This window comes from Bemisia tabaci, chromosome 8 (genome assembly GCF_918797505.1).
Source record: "Bemisia tabaci chromosome 8, PGI_BMITA_v3".
Taxonomy (NCBI): domain Eukaryota; kingdom Metazoa; phylum Arthropoda; class Insecta; order Hemiptera; family Aleyrodidae; genus Bemisia; species Bemisia tabaci.
Genome location: NC_092800.1, coordinates 11062570 through 11075979, shown reverse-complemented (window position 1 = coordinate 11075979; position 13410 = coordinate 11062570). Strand labels below are relative to the sequence as shown.

Here is a 13410-nt window from a genome sequence, read left to right as displayed (position 1 = left end):
AAATGCAGAAAAATGGAGCTGCAGTGAACAATTGCATTCAAGATTCGTGTCATCAAAGGTGAAGTGGAATGATTCGCGTGACTTGGAAAATGCTAGTCTGGGTCGTAGTTTCAAGTGAACCATATCTCGGCATCATTTCATTTAATAATAGATTACAGATTTTTTGATATCAAACTAATTTCAACTGCCACCAGTTTTAAAAAGCGGTCTCTTGCGCCTGTGATTTTGACAAACTTTAAGTTCGGACCTACTTTGAAACTGTCAAAATTTGCAATTTTACATCAGTCCCAATTTACATTTTTCGTATTGACAAAATATTTTAATCTCATAGAGGGATCTATTAAAAAAAATCAACTGTTACGTTTTACTGGAGGTTCGTAAAACCTGTCTTTCTTATGATGAAGATAGGGTTCGCAAGTATTACCATGCAAACGTCTGCAATGATGGTAATACAAATTTTGTTATACAGTAGTCTAGAATTTTACAATAAAGTGGTTTTAAATAAATAAAGGAATAATTTTTTTTAAAAAAAAAACCCTCATAACTTTTCCAAGATCTGGTTCATTGCCGAATATTCTCTACTCACTGCTTCAACATTAGGGTTAACTATCTTACGCCTGATTCCGCGAACCCTCATGACCTTCTTATACTTCTTGAAGCGAGAAGCTCAATTTTAAGCAGACTGCGAAGTTACAAGTATGAGTAGATTTCACTCTTTTCCGATGCGCTTATCGTAATTTTTGAGCCATTTTCCCTCTCTTTTGCTCTGGCAAAAAGTTGCGATGGATCCATTATCATCTTTGCGCCCAGTGCACGCACCAAGTAATTACACAATATAGGAAACCTAAATTTTGATTCATCAAAGACACCTATCTGCGTCGGGAAATTAACGGCACATAAGTTCTTTTCTGCTCAATTTAGTCCAGCTATCTTACGACTGATGTGCGAATTCTTCCTTCTGACGACATTCGGATGGGAGAGAATTCGCTTCCCACAAAAAACACGACATTGATACGACTAAAAAACCAGACAATACAAAAAAACCGGAGTACAATCACTCGCTGCAATATGCAAAGGTTTTGGCAAAATGCTTCAGCAAAAGTTTTCAACGGATCCATTATCATATTTTCCTTCAGAGTGTTTAGATGCACACATGGGATTGATGCAAAAACCACCAATACCTCACCTATTTTATCTTACACCTATTTTGCACGCGTACGTTACGCACATAATTCCTTTTAGCATCAATACATCCAATTAGAGCAAAATTACGTGCAATAAGGAACCAGTATTTCTACCTCATCCATAGAAACACTTAGATCTGCATGGGGAAAACTAATGATACATGAATGGATTACGTTATGTAGAAAGGAACCAAGCCACATCAGCTATTGCCAAAAATGGGGTATTATAATTTTTTCCGTTAAAACGGTTTTGCGGATTTTTTATGAAAAATTCAGTGAATTTTCTCATTACACGAAGCAAATTCCTTAAAATTTTCAAAAATCCGCACGAGCGTTCTATAGTTAAAAAATTAAAGTGCCCACTTTCATTTAGCTATGTCTGATGTAGTTTGGTTCCTTTCTGCTTAGTGCGGTCCAATCGGAGCAAATAGGGAACCGCTATTCCTAGCTTATCCATAAAAACACTTATCCGCATATAAGAACTAATGACACATAAATCCCTTTTCGTTTAATGCAACGACCAACATGCGAAACCAATAATCTTCCTCCTGACGACATTTGGACGTACGAAGATTCGCTTCCCACAAAAAACACAGCACCATAACGACTGGAATATTTGCAAAAATAAACAAAAAATACAAGAGCAAAATTGACCGTTGCAAAGTTCAAAGGATCCGCTACCTTCTTTGCACTTATCAACTGGACTGAATTACGTGATAGGGAACAACTAAGTCTGACAAACACAATATCAACAAAACTTCTATTTTCATGGGGAAACTAGCGGCAAATAAAACCTTCATGGAGTCGTGCTGTCTTGCGACCGATATCGACGGCGTAAGTCCGCAATCACATATCTTGTTTGCGGTATCTGAAAATCTCCGCCTCTATGTTATTTTTTTGAAGGAGAAAAAATTGACACCGTTCCTTGAAGTTATTGCAGAATTTTCTTGGCGCAGAGAAGAAAAATCGTGGGAGTAAGGCATTGCCGTTGAGTAGTTTTCCGTTTAAAAAATAAAGTACGGCACAGGGTGTCTAGTTTTTTTTTTCATTTTGGGGAATCCTGATGAAATCCTGATTTTACATGATTTTTGATTGCTAAATCCTGATTTTATAATTTGATCAAATCGTGATTTTTTGCGGAGAAAAAGTAAAATCTCTGCATAAGCGTTTGCGGAAGCATTAAAAAAATCCGATCGGAAAGCCGACTTTTCTCAAATCCTGATTTTACGACCGATTTTTCCTCAAATCCTGATGAAATCGGGATTGAATCCTGATTGACCTTAAATGAATCAGTGAGAACGAAAACACACCAACTCGGTAAATCTAAAATCCTCAATTTTCACTAAGGGCAGTCAGTTTTCATAAAGGTCATTGTTAAGTTAGAGAATCTATTCCAACTTGGACCTTTAAAGTGTCCTTAAGTACTTGTCTATCGGCACCAAAAGCTTTCTTCTTGGACTTACTTCTTCACCTACCGTGCAGTTTTATGTGTGTCCTCATTCTATTCATTTTTTCGAGTTGGTGTGTTTTTGTTCTCACTGATTCAAATTCTGATACACTGGAAAAAAATACACATTGGATCTAGAGTCGAGACTCTTGAAAACATTGACAAGAAAAAATACTCTTGATTCAATCGGATTTTTGCTTGAATCAAAACGAAATCCGCTCAAATTAAGAGGCTTGGTTCTTGATTTAAGCTAGATTCTGATTGAATCAAGAGTACTTTTTCTTGTCGATGTTTTTAAGAGTCTAGACTCTAGATCCAATTTGTGTTTTTTTTTTTAAGTGTAGCATCGGGAAAATCGGTAAAATCCTGATGCTAGACACCCTGGACGACCGTAAGTCTGCGACGTCGCGAACCGAGTTATGTGATCACCGACTTACACCGCAAAAATGCGAATCCTCATTTCTTCCTCCTGACGACACTCGGACGTGCGAAGATTCGCTTCCCACAAAAAAAACCGCATCGTTACGACCTAGAAATCCGCAAAGACGAGGCGGCAAAAAACCCGAGCAGAATCACCCACCGCGGCGCACGAGAAAAAATTGCAAAAAAACTCGCAAAAAGCTTGCGGAAAGCGGGAAAATCCTGGCTGCGGGGGCGAGGGGGCAGCGCGGGGAGCCGGCGAGCTTGGCAGCCGCGGCGTGAACTTGACTCGCTGATTCAGTGATCGGGGATCTCCGGACGCAAGCGGGTGCTGAGCGCAAGTTGGAAATCGTTGATAGCCGCGCATCCCAATCAGCGCGGTTTTCGCCGCGGATCAGCCGGTCATCTGTCGAGTCAGAACCCGCCAAGGCCGCCACGGCTAGCTCATAGACCCGATAGGGGTGCCATCCCGGCCTAGAGCACCAGTCGATTCGGGCCCGGCCCCACGAGCAGTGCCCCGAATTTCGGATTTTGTTTTTTACCCTTTTTTAACTCTGAGACGAGATTTTTTTTCCAAACCCTTTCTCGACTGATTATTTTCTGATTTGCAAATTTTTTAACTCGAACGAGATTTTTTCGAACATTTTCTCGACTGATTATTTTCTGATTTGCAAATTTTTTTAACTCGAACGAGATTTTTTCGAACATTTTCTTGACTGATTTTTTTTTCTGATTTGCGAATTTGAGTGCGATTTTTGTCGGTGTTGATGTTTTTGAGTGTTCTGACGGAGGACAGTGCCAGACAGAGTAAAGTAGAGTTGCTCGGATTTTTTTTCTGCCACTTCGTTTTGTTTTTTTGTTTCGTTGTGTACGTTCTCCTGGTTTTGGATCAGTACCGGGACGCCCTAACGACCGAGGATTTACGTTCCTGAGATTTTACCAACTCTCTAACTTTCGGTAAGTTCTTGCTTTAACAAAATGTTTACAATTTTTACAAAAATTCGGTCACATGAACTGGAAGTTTAATGTTCTATATGATCCATGGGAAAAAGAGGCAGGGGTTGATTCCCAACGTAAACATGTCCAATTAATTGTGGTAGTACCTCAATATATGAGATAACTAATCCAAATGTTGCGGTACTGCCAAAATTGATTAGAAACGTCCATATCATCTGACAAATTGGGGCTGTACCACCATTTTAGGGGATAACCCCAGACACTTTTTCTCCGCGTCCAAACTATTTGATTTGACGACCCAAACTTTTAATTCGTGTAGCCGAACTTCATTCATCAGTTTACTTTACCACATAATTTCGGTTTCAGAAACCGAAAAATCAGTTTGACAAAACAACTTTTTGGGATGATAACACCGAACGTTCACTGGAAAAAAACACATTGGATATAGAGTCCAGACTCTTAAAAACATCGACAAGAAAAAATACTCTTGATTCAATCAGATTTAAGCTTAAATCAAGAACCAAGCCTCTTAATTTGAGCGGATTTCCTTTTGATTGAAGCCTAAATCTGAATAAATCACGAGTCCATTTTCTTGTCAATGTTTTCAAGAGTCTGGCCTCTAGATCCAATGTGCTTTTTTTCCAGTGCTCAGTTCATATGACCGAAGTATTTTTTTATAAAGTGACCTCTAATTTGAATGTTTTTCTTTGCTGGTGTTAATATTTTGAGTACATTTCGATGGAGGAAAGTGCCAGGTATAGTTAAGTAGAGCTTCTCTAAATATTTTTAAGCACCTCGTTTCCTTTAATTGTTTCGTTGTAAAGCCATCAAATTGTTGGATCTGAACCGAATTCAAAATTTAACGAGCAAGGGTCAGTCCGTATCATTCGGTCGAATGGAACACTACCTGTTTGTTTTTCCATCAAGGTACGGAAAAAGGAAGATCACTATGTGATATTACTACCGCCGATGGGTTTGCATACAGCCCGCAAATCGATCGATTCCAAAATTTGTCGAACAAGTATGGAGATGTCCTCGAGAACAGAAAAATGCAGAAAACATGTTGAGAATGGTTGTGAAAAATGTTCCAAAAACATAGCTATTGGATTTGGATGGCGACAAGGTGGCTTAGTTTTCCTTGAGTTCATGGCTATTCTAAGAAAATACTTTTCTCCTCGTAAACCAAACCCGGCCGATTTAGTGGTGGTTACGTAAAAGTAAACATGAAAAGGGGAATTCAACAAAGAAATTATACGAATATTGCATGTCATGCGCTGCGAAGAAAAACAAGCCATTGTCGAGAATTTTCACTAGAATAAGTGTTTTTATAGAATTAAATTATAAGAAAAAAAATTTCTCACGCAAGCGACTGGTTATGCTTCAATTAATAACTGGCTCTTTTCGTTAATTTTTAGAGCTATATGCACCTTGAAATACCTTTAAAAGTCGGCGTTTTCTAGTCAAAAGAATGTAACTTAATTACAACGTTGCAAAATTTCCACTTATCCATTGTATTTTTACTCGGAAACTGTTGGGCATTCCCGACTGAATAAATGGCTAATTTTTAGACCAATTACACTAAAAATTCAAGAAAGTTTTAGACACAAATTTAGCAATTAACCCTGTAAAAATGTGATTAATTTAGTAAATGTTGCAACATTGGAATGAGGATACGTTCATTTGTCTGCGGGCCAGTATTAGCCAACGAGAGCTGAATTAAAAATCAAGCCAACAGAATTCATTTTTTGGTCAACAGAGTCAACAGACACTTGGCGTAAGACTCCTTGGAAGAAATGCATCCGGGGACTTGAACGCGGGTTTAGAAAAGTGGAGTTATGCGTCAACTCATTCACATTGAAGTCACGAGAGTATCAAGATGCATTCAATTAATCTATCAATAAGAAATAATTGAAGATAAAGTGCAAGAACATCAGTGCATTCGCATGAAAGAATGTTTAAAAAAAAAAAGCATTTCATCATAGGATTTGAGTGCCTCTTTTATACGGATTTTTATCTGAAGATGTTTTAAATTTTTAAAACCAGGATTATTATAGACTGAAAGTTGGATTAGAAAAACCATTTAAACAATCTTAGGAAATCCGTATGCCTTTAGGGATGTTTCAAAATTCTAGCCTTCTATTAGTGGTGCTGGCTGATGTCTCTTCGGGATGAATGATCGATTATCGATATTTCCCCTTTCGAAGCTGTGGTTTAGAAGCGATTATGACGGTGTTTGTTACAAACACCCTCACTGGAAAAAAAACACATTGGATCTAGAGTCCAGACTCTTAAAAACACCGACAAGAAAAAGTGGTCTTGATTCAATCAGAATCTAGCTTAAATAAAAAACCAAACCTCTTAATTTAAGTGGATTTCATTTTGATTCAAGCAAAAATCCGATTGAATCAAGAGTATTTTTTCTTGTCAATGTTTTCAAGAGTCTGGACTCTAGATGCAATGGTTTTTTTTCCCCAGTCCATCCTGTTTATCGATCCTTTTTCATAGGTTCAAATGATACCGATCAATCGATCTGAATCGATATGATCAATCGATATACGCAAAGGACGCCGCGCCACAGTTGATGAATCCTCAGCGAAAGTTTCAAAGAGATGAACATTCGCGGAAGCATTTGAGAAGAGAGGAAAATTTCGATCGGTTCGCAAAAACCTGAATAACCGCGGAAATACAACTCGGGTGAATCGAAGAGACTGGCGTATAATTGTGCATTTGCGCTCGAATAAAGACGTTTACCTTACGATAAAAAATGCGGAAGACCTGGTTTTCTCCTGCGACAAAAGACAGTCGATCATTACCCAGTCCGTGCCCAAACAGCATAAGTGCCAAAAGATCGTGGTATTCGGCGTCGGCCCGCTTATCTTGGTATCTGCGGTGAATGGTTCGAAGGTGCTTACGCGATATTAAAAACAAACAGTGTGTTCCCACCTATATTATCCAATGTTTGTACATTTTTTTCATATATTTATCAGCCTTTCCCGGCTTTTATTTTTTTTTCTTTTCCGAAGCGAGCTCCTGCTAAGTACAACAAGTCGTTCCCACACGAAAGAACGTAACTAAATTTGAATGTTGCGAACAGTGGCGTGGCGTGCTTTGCGATAAATCGATTGATCTGCCATAGTTTACTCATATTTCTTTATTTCCGTGAATCCTGTCGAAGTAGAGCTCTTGCCATCACAAACAATCATTATTTTCTCATCAAAGCGGTTCACTCTGAAGGCAATGCGCAAAAAAGATTATCAATTTAAATTAAATTAGGTCCTTTTGAATTTGGCGCTGCGCTCTTGATTTCAATGTTTCTATTTTAAATGAATTGAAAATAATTTTTTTAGCCTTATGCCATCGAACCATATTTTCTGCACCATGTAACAAATTGTTATAATTATGCACACTGCATGTAACACACAAATGTAAATGATAAATTCACCCCTAAAATATTGACATACATTATGTCAATCAGAATTAAGAGCATTAAGAGAATTAAAAGCATTAGACTTTTTACAGAATTTCGTGCAACGTAGGTTACATTGTGATTGAGAGCGAGGCTTTCAAGATAATGAGAAGAAAGGTAAAGTTCAGATCAGCACCTTCTCCGTGACTCCGTGCTCTTTGCGATATATCGATTGATCGCAATTTAAACCTATGGGAAAGGATCGATAGACAGGGTGTCCGCAGCGAACACCTTAATAATCGATTCTTTACCATACCTACCAATGAGAAAATATCGATAATCGATCATTCACGCCTCGCCACCAGTGACTACTCTGGCAAAAGGGCGCAACTCCATTTCGACGTGAGCCCTGGAAGCAATAGAGTTAAACGGACAGCGGGGACCGCCATAGAGTGCAGTTATGTCCTCACATCGAAAGAGCAAAAAAATTCACTTTCCAACTTCACTCTTCGTTAGAATTCCGATTTTGCGGTAACTTACTTTGCCGGCGAAGATGGATGATTCAGGCAAAAAATCCTCCGCCTTAGAATAAAAAACAGATTTGAGGACAGTGACTTTTTTGCCTCTTGGTCGCAAAAATTTCGAGGTCGATAAATTATCCTACAGAAATAACGTATGCGTCCAGGTTTCCGGAGAGGGGAGAGATGTTTCTCGGTCTTAAATCAGATGGAAGAGGGTCAATGTCCACTACATAAAATTGACGATCGGCTTAGTTGGGAGGGAACTCAACAAAAAACCGAACAGTAGGTATCACCGAGATGTTTGAGTTGTCTGCACTAAAAAAATTGCTGGCATTTAAAAAAATTACGATTTACACAAGTGAAACGAGGAAAGCTCTGATTTTCTCAAAATGGGTTTGGGTCAGTTCAACTTTTAACGAGGAATTAATATAATTTTTAAAGTCCGAGATTTGAAAATGAAAATTTTACGTCAAAAATGTACTCCATTAGTGATGCCAATCGTGGTCCTAATAATTCGTTACTTCTTTCACTTTCTGATATCTCTCTCCTTACCTGGGAGAAATTCCCTGTATTTTACAAAAAAAAAGATGAACCTGAAGAAAATCCACGTTAGTATATTCCGGGAAGACCCCTCGAAGATTGCTTTCATATACCTCAGAATACTCTAAAAAATTTAAATAATCCCAGATGAATCCCAGTAGCTCCTGGGTTTTTTTGAGGTCTTTGACACAATCGTGAAAACATGAGCTTTATAAACTTGCCGACTTAATTTATCTTCGCGTGTCCCGAAATTCTTTATGTTTGCAGGGTTCTCTTTGGGTCCTTTAATGCGAACTGCAATCTTTTTGTTGTGAGCTTTTTCCCGACGTTTCTCGCGTAAAAATTGGAGGAATCTTCATATGAAATCATAACGACCCAATTATTTAGCCTTTAATGTTATATAACACACTTAGTAGAGCAATATGGAAACAATTATAACGGGACTAGGATTTAAGGAAAGTCTACTGAAATAATGATGAGGGTGAAAAACTAGGAGTCACGATATATCTTTCCTCATTCAATGTTTACGTACAATATGGTATTAAGTATTCGAGCCACCCTATATTCTACTGAGCCAACTCTCTTTCAACGATGGTATTAGAACACGCACACAACACACCATGAAAACGGTGGTAAAGCTCAAGCTTTGCGCAAGCGCACGCCTATTTAAAAGCGTCCATTGATTGCAGCGCATCCTTGATTATCGTTTTTTATTCGCGGTTCCCCCGTAGAGAATCGTACTCGATGCAGTGCCCGCGAAAAAACGGACTATTCGCCGAGCGAGGCGTCGAATCGGGCGTGAGTCAATTGCTTCCACTCGAAGTGATTAATTAAACCGTTGACACCTGTTGGTGTCATCAAACTTCTTACTATCTGTAATGGACGAACGGGGAACGAATAAGTAGTGTCATTTTAAAACTCCATAGTTGCAATGCAACCCGTCATGCGTCATGGCAATCACCATTGGCGGATCCATCAAATTGGCAACATTGTCTTTTCTCCATTTAAACCTATGGAAATGTATTGATTATTGGAGGGGTCAGGTGCTTCGACAAGAATCGATTATTTAGCATAGGTTTAAATGGAGGAAACCCGGTGTTGCCAAATTGCTGGATCTGCCTCCGGCAATCAGGGTCGTATTCTGCCGTGTTAGGGAAGAACGCCGCGCCGTATGAACTTTCAGACATTGCGAAAGTACCTCCGATAAAAACCGAATTCACTGGAAAAATTGCGAATACTTTTTTCCAAAATTTTCTGACAATTTTGTACGCAATTTAATCTAAAATATCAGAAAATTTCAAGGACAAATATGCATGAATGTCGCCAAAAATAAATGTTTTATCAATGGAAAGGCAACTCTCGAATGCTCATCCGGCGTTCTTCCTTAGCAAGGGAGTATTCATAGTCGATCCTTAAAAGAGAGAATTCTGTGTACAGTGTCTTAAAAGTAACCGATGTTTACCACCGAAAATATAATCGTGAAACTACAGAGGATTTTCACTAATGGTTGAAACGGCTACCAGGTCTGTAATGAGAATCAGTGACCTTAGGATTATGAGTTTTTAAGCGTTCTTTGATATGCAGTGAAAATCTTTGCTGTAAGTCTCAAATACCATCATATTTTCCATGATAATATAGATGAGATGATTAGCGTCGACCGATGCGTGACAGCTTAAAAAGGAGATAATATTCAAAATATCGTTGGAAAATTTATGTTTCAGGCGCACCGATCATATAAATAGAGCACTGAGCTGGTACCTCATCCATTCAAGTTTTCGTAGCTTGTTTGTCTCAATTTGAAAATGAGATTTCTAACCTCCTGAAACGTCAGGGCGGCCTTCCGTTATTATGAACTCCAAAGACAGATATGCAAAATGCTTGGCAGGGTGCCTACAGGTGGAAGGAAAATAAATTTTCTGATTTCAGAATCAATATTTATTTAATATGGGCTTGCAGAGTCTTTTGCCTCTTAAAATCAGTATCTATGTTGATTTCAGATGTGAAGTTTTAGGGATATGTAATTTGACGGAAAAAATTCCACGATCCTGGTGGAAAATTTAGGAATTAATAAACGGTTTTCTTCCTTAGGGCGGGGGGGGGGAGGTAGTTATTAAGACAAAAAAAAAAAAAAGATTGCTCTTCCTCATATTCTGAGAAGATGTTCTCTACTCCTAATCTGCAGCTTTACTTATAACCCGATGATTAAAGGTGAGATCTTCAAGCAAAGGGCATTTTGGATTTCATTAAAAATCCATCTTCAGGTAAGTGAATTTGCGGAAAATCCCACACTCCAACGAATTACAATAAGCATTTAGGCATGAAAAATTGTAAAAAAAACTCAAGTTTTAAATTTCCAATAAATTAGAGACAAATGAAGACACTGAGATTAGAACTGAACTTGTGTACTCTTGCTATCTATTTAATGATCGGAGTAGAAACTACGCTCACCAAAACAAAAATTCCGATTGAATGCACTGGGAAAAAAGTAGCTTGGATCTAGAGTCCAGACTCTAAAAAACATTGACACGTAAAAATACTCTTGCTTCAATCGGACTTTTTGCATGAATTAAAAGAAAATCCTTCTAAATCAATATGCTCGGCTCTTCGGTTCAAGGAAAAATTGGATTGAATCAAGAGTATTTTTTCTTGTCCATGTTATTGAGAGTCTAAACTCTACATTCAAGCGCCTTTTTCCCCCAGTGTGGGTCTCTTCCTGACTTTCATAGTTGAGAGGAATTTACTTAACTTTTCAGGGATTCCCTCATTTTTTCTCGCCAAATTTTCGATTGGACAGATTCGAAATCTCAAAGTATTCTTGACCTAGGCCAATATATGAACGCACGTCACTCGTGGGACCTTGGCATGCTCAGTTGCAAACTTAAATCAGAATTATTAGGCGCCCTCAATTGAAGGAGCTTCTATGCTTAATTTCGTAAGCTCCAAGTTTTGAACGTGGGTGAACTTCAAACGAATCGTTCGCTACGGGGTTGGGCAACATATGCGTGCGCAGTCGAAGCGCATGACACAGAGTCATGAATGAGAGTTGAGCTTCATTTAAATGCTCAGATGTACCCGAATTTCGTCGGGAAATATAGGTATGCACCATTGAGGTTGCACCGCATCGCGCTGTTAACCAATCAGGCGCGCTGATTTACACGAAATGCAATAAATTGAATTATGACGGAAAATTCGTGGTCGTTCCTATATCGTCCTTTTTTCCTCAGGGAGCTCAAGAAAAGGTTGACATTATGATGAAGAGAGATTTAAGGGGGCATTTCGCATCGAATCAAAAAATGACAACTACGAACTCAGAGTGCACTGGAAAAAAACACATTGGATCTAGAGTTCAGATTCTTAAAAACATCGATAAGAAAAAATACTCTTGATTCAATCAGATTTAAGCTTAAATTAAGAACCAAGCCTCTTAATTTAAGCGGATTTCCTTTTGATTTAAGCTTAAATCTGATTGAATCAAGAGTCATTTTTCTTGTCAATGTTTTCAAGATTCTGGACTCTAGATCCAATGTGTTTTTTTTTTTTTTTTCCAGTGAACCCCATGGGACCCTCCTCTCAGGTTAGTAGCTCTATAAGGGGAAAATATGAGTACAAGCCTTGATATTTTGAACCTGAAAAGTATGAAAACTAGGAGAAAAAATTGAAATGCCGAGAAAAATGAGAATAAGTTGGCTCACACCGAAAGGATCGTTGAAGTATCATGAGCTTAAGATAATGACCATTATCTCCTTGATTTTTTTTAAATTTGAATTTAATTTATTTTCGTTTTGGTACAGAGGTATACAAAGCTTACAGACAAATTATAGGTAACAAAAAAACGAAAATAAAACACCCACTAATGACACTTGGCCATTGTGTCGGGTGGAGCCTCTTCGTTTGATTTTATTTTATTCATTTTTCTCCTTATTTGTCCCTTATTTCCCTTTTTTTCATTTTTTTACCCACTTCCCTTTCGTTTATCTCTCACGGAAATATGAAATTGCTGTTAAACAACTTCGCAGTCAAAACAAGTGTCCGACATGTTTCAACGTAGATTTTGCAATAAAAAAATGCGGAGAAGATGTACCAAGCAACCATAGATCTAAATTGCTTTATGACTCGTATACTCCCGATGACAATGATTTGACGGCAACACTGAACTTCCTGCGAGGATGAACTTGAAACTTCACCTTCGTTCCGCTGTCTACCCTCAGAAAACACGGGAAAGAACCGTCGAGAAGATTTCAAGTATCAAGATCATTCTCACTTTCTTCTGCGTATCGATATCGAGGAATCGCATTGCGAGTGATTACTGCTTTGCTAAGGAAGAACGCCGTGCGAACCTTCAGACATCGCCGAGTTTCCTCCGATAAAAACTAAATTTACTTTGAAAATTGTGAATATTATTTTCCAGAAGTTTCAGACAATTTTGTGCGCAATTTAATCTAAAATATCTGAAAATTTCGAGGAAAAATATGCATGCATGTTGTCAAAAATACATGTTTTATCAAGAGAAATTTGGCAAAATTTGAATATTCATACGGCGTTCTTCCGCAGATTACAGGGGGAGGGGAAGGTATAAAAGAAAGCTGAAATACACTGATTTAGTGACTACGTTAGTTAATTGATAATCTGCGTCCTTACATACCTAATACAAAGTATTTAAGTGAATTAGGAGATACATAAAAGTTTATAGGAGCTGTAAAAAAGTACACTTTCTGCAATCTGCAATAAAAATGAGCAAGAAGTAGTGATACGAATGATGAGATGGAAATAGGAGATATACGTGAGCCATAAAAAGAGGAAGTCAAATTAATAGCAAACACGGGATGGCACTTACACATTAAAAATTAAATATGGTTGAATATTCTTCCTTGATCGGCAAAACAGAAGTTTTGCAAGTTTAGTGACCTTATTGGTCGAGTTTTAAGGGGAACATTT

At 38.1% G+C, this 13410-nt stretch overlaps 1 protein-coding gene across 1 annotated transcript in view; it reads left to right on the top strand.

The window, feature by feature from the left end:
- Positions 1-3338: 3338 nt before the first annotated feature.
- The window catches only part of LOC109035237 (glucose dehydrogenase [FAD, quinone]), a 77908-nt gene continuing 67836 nt past the window's right edge, over positions 3339-13410 (top strand). Inside the window, 1 exon segment of the mRNA XM_019048805.2 lies at positions 3339-4008. The gene's annotated coding sequence lies outside the window, so the exon portion shown is untranslated.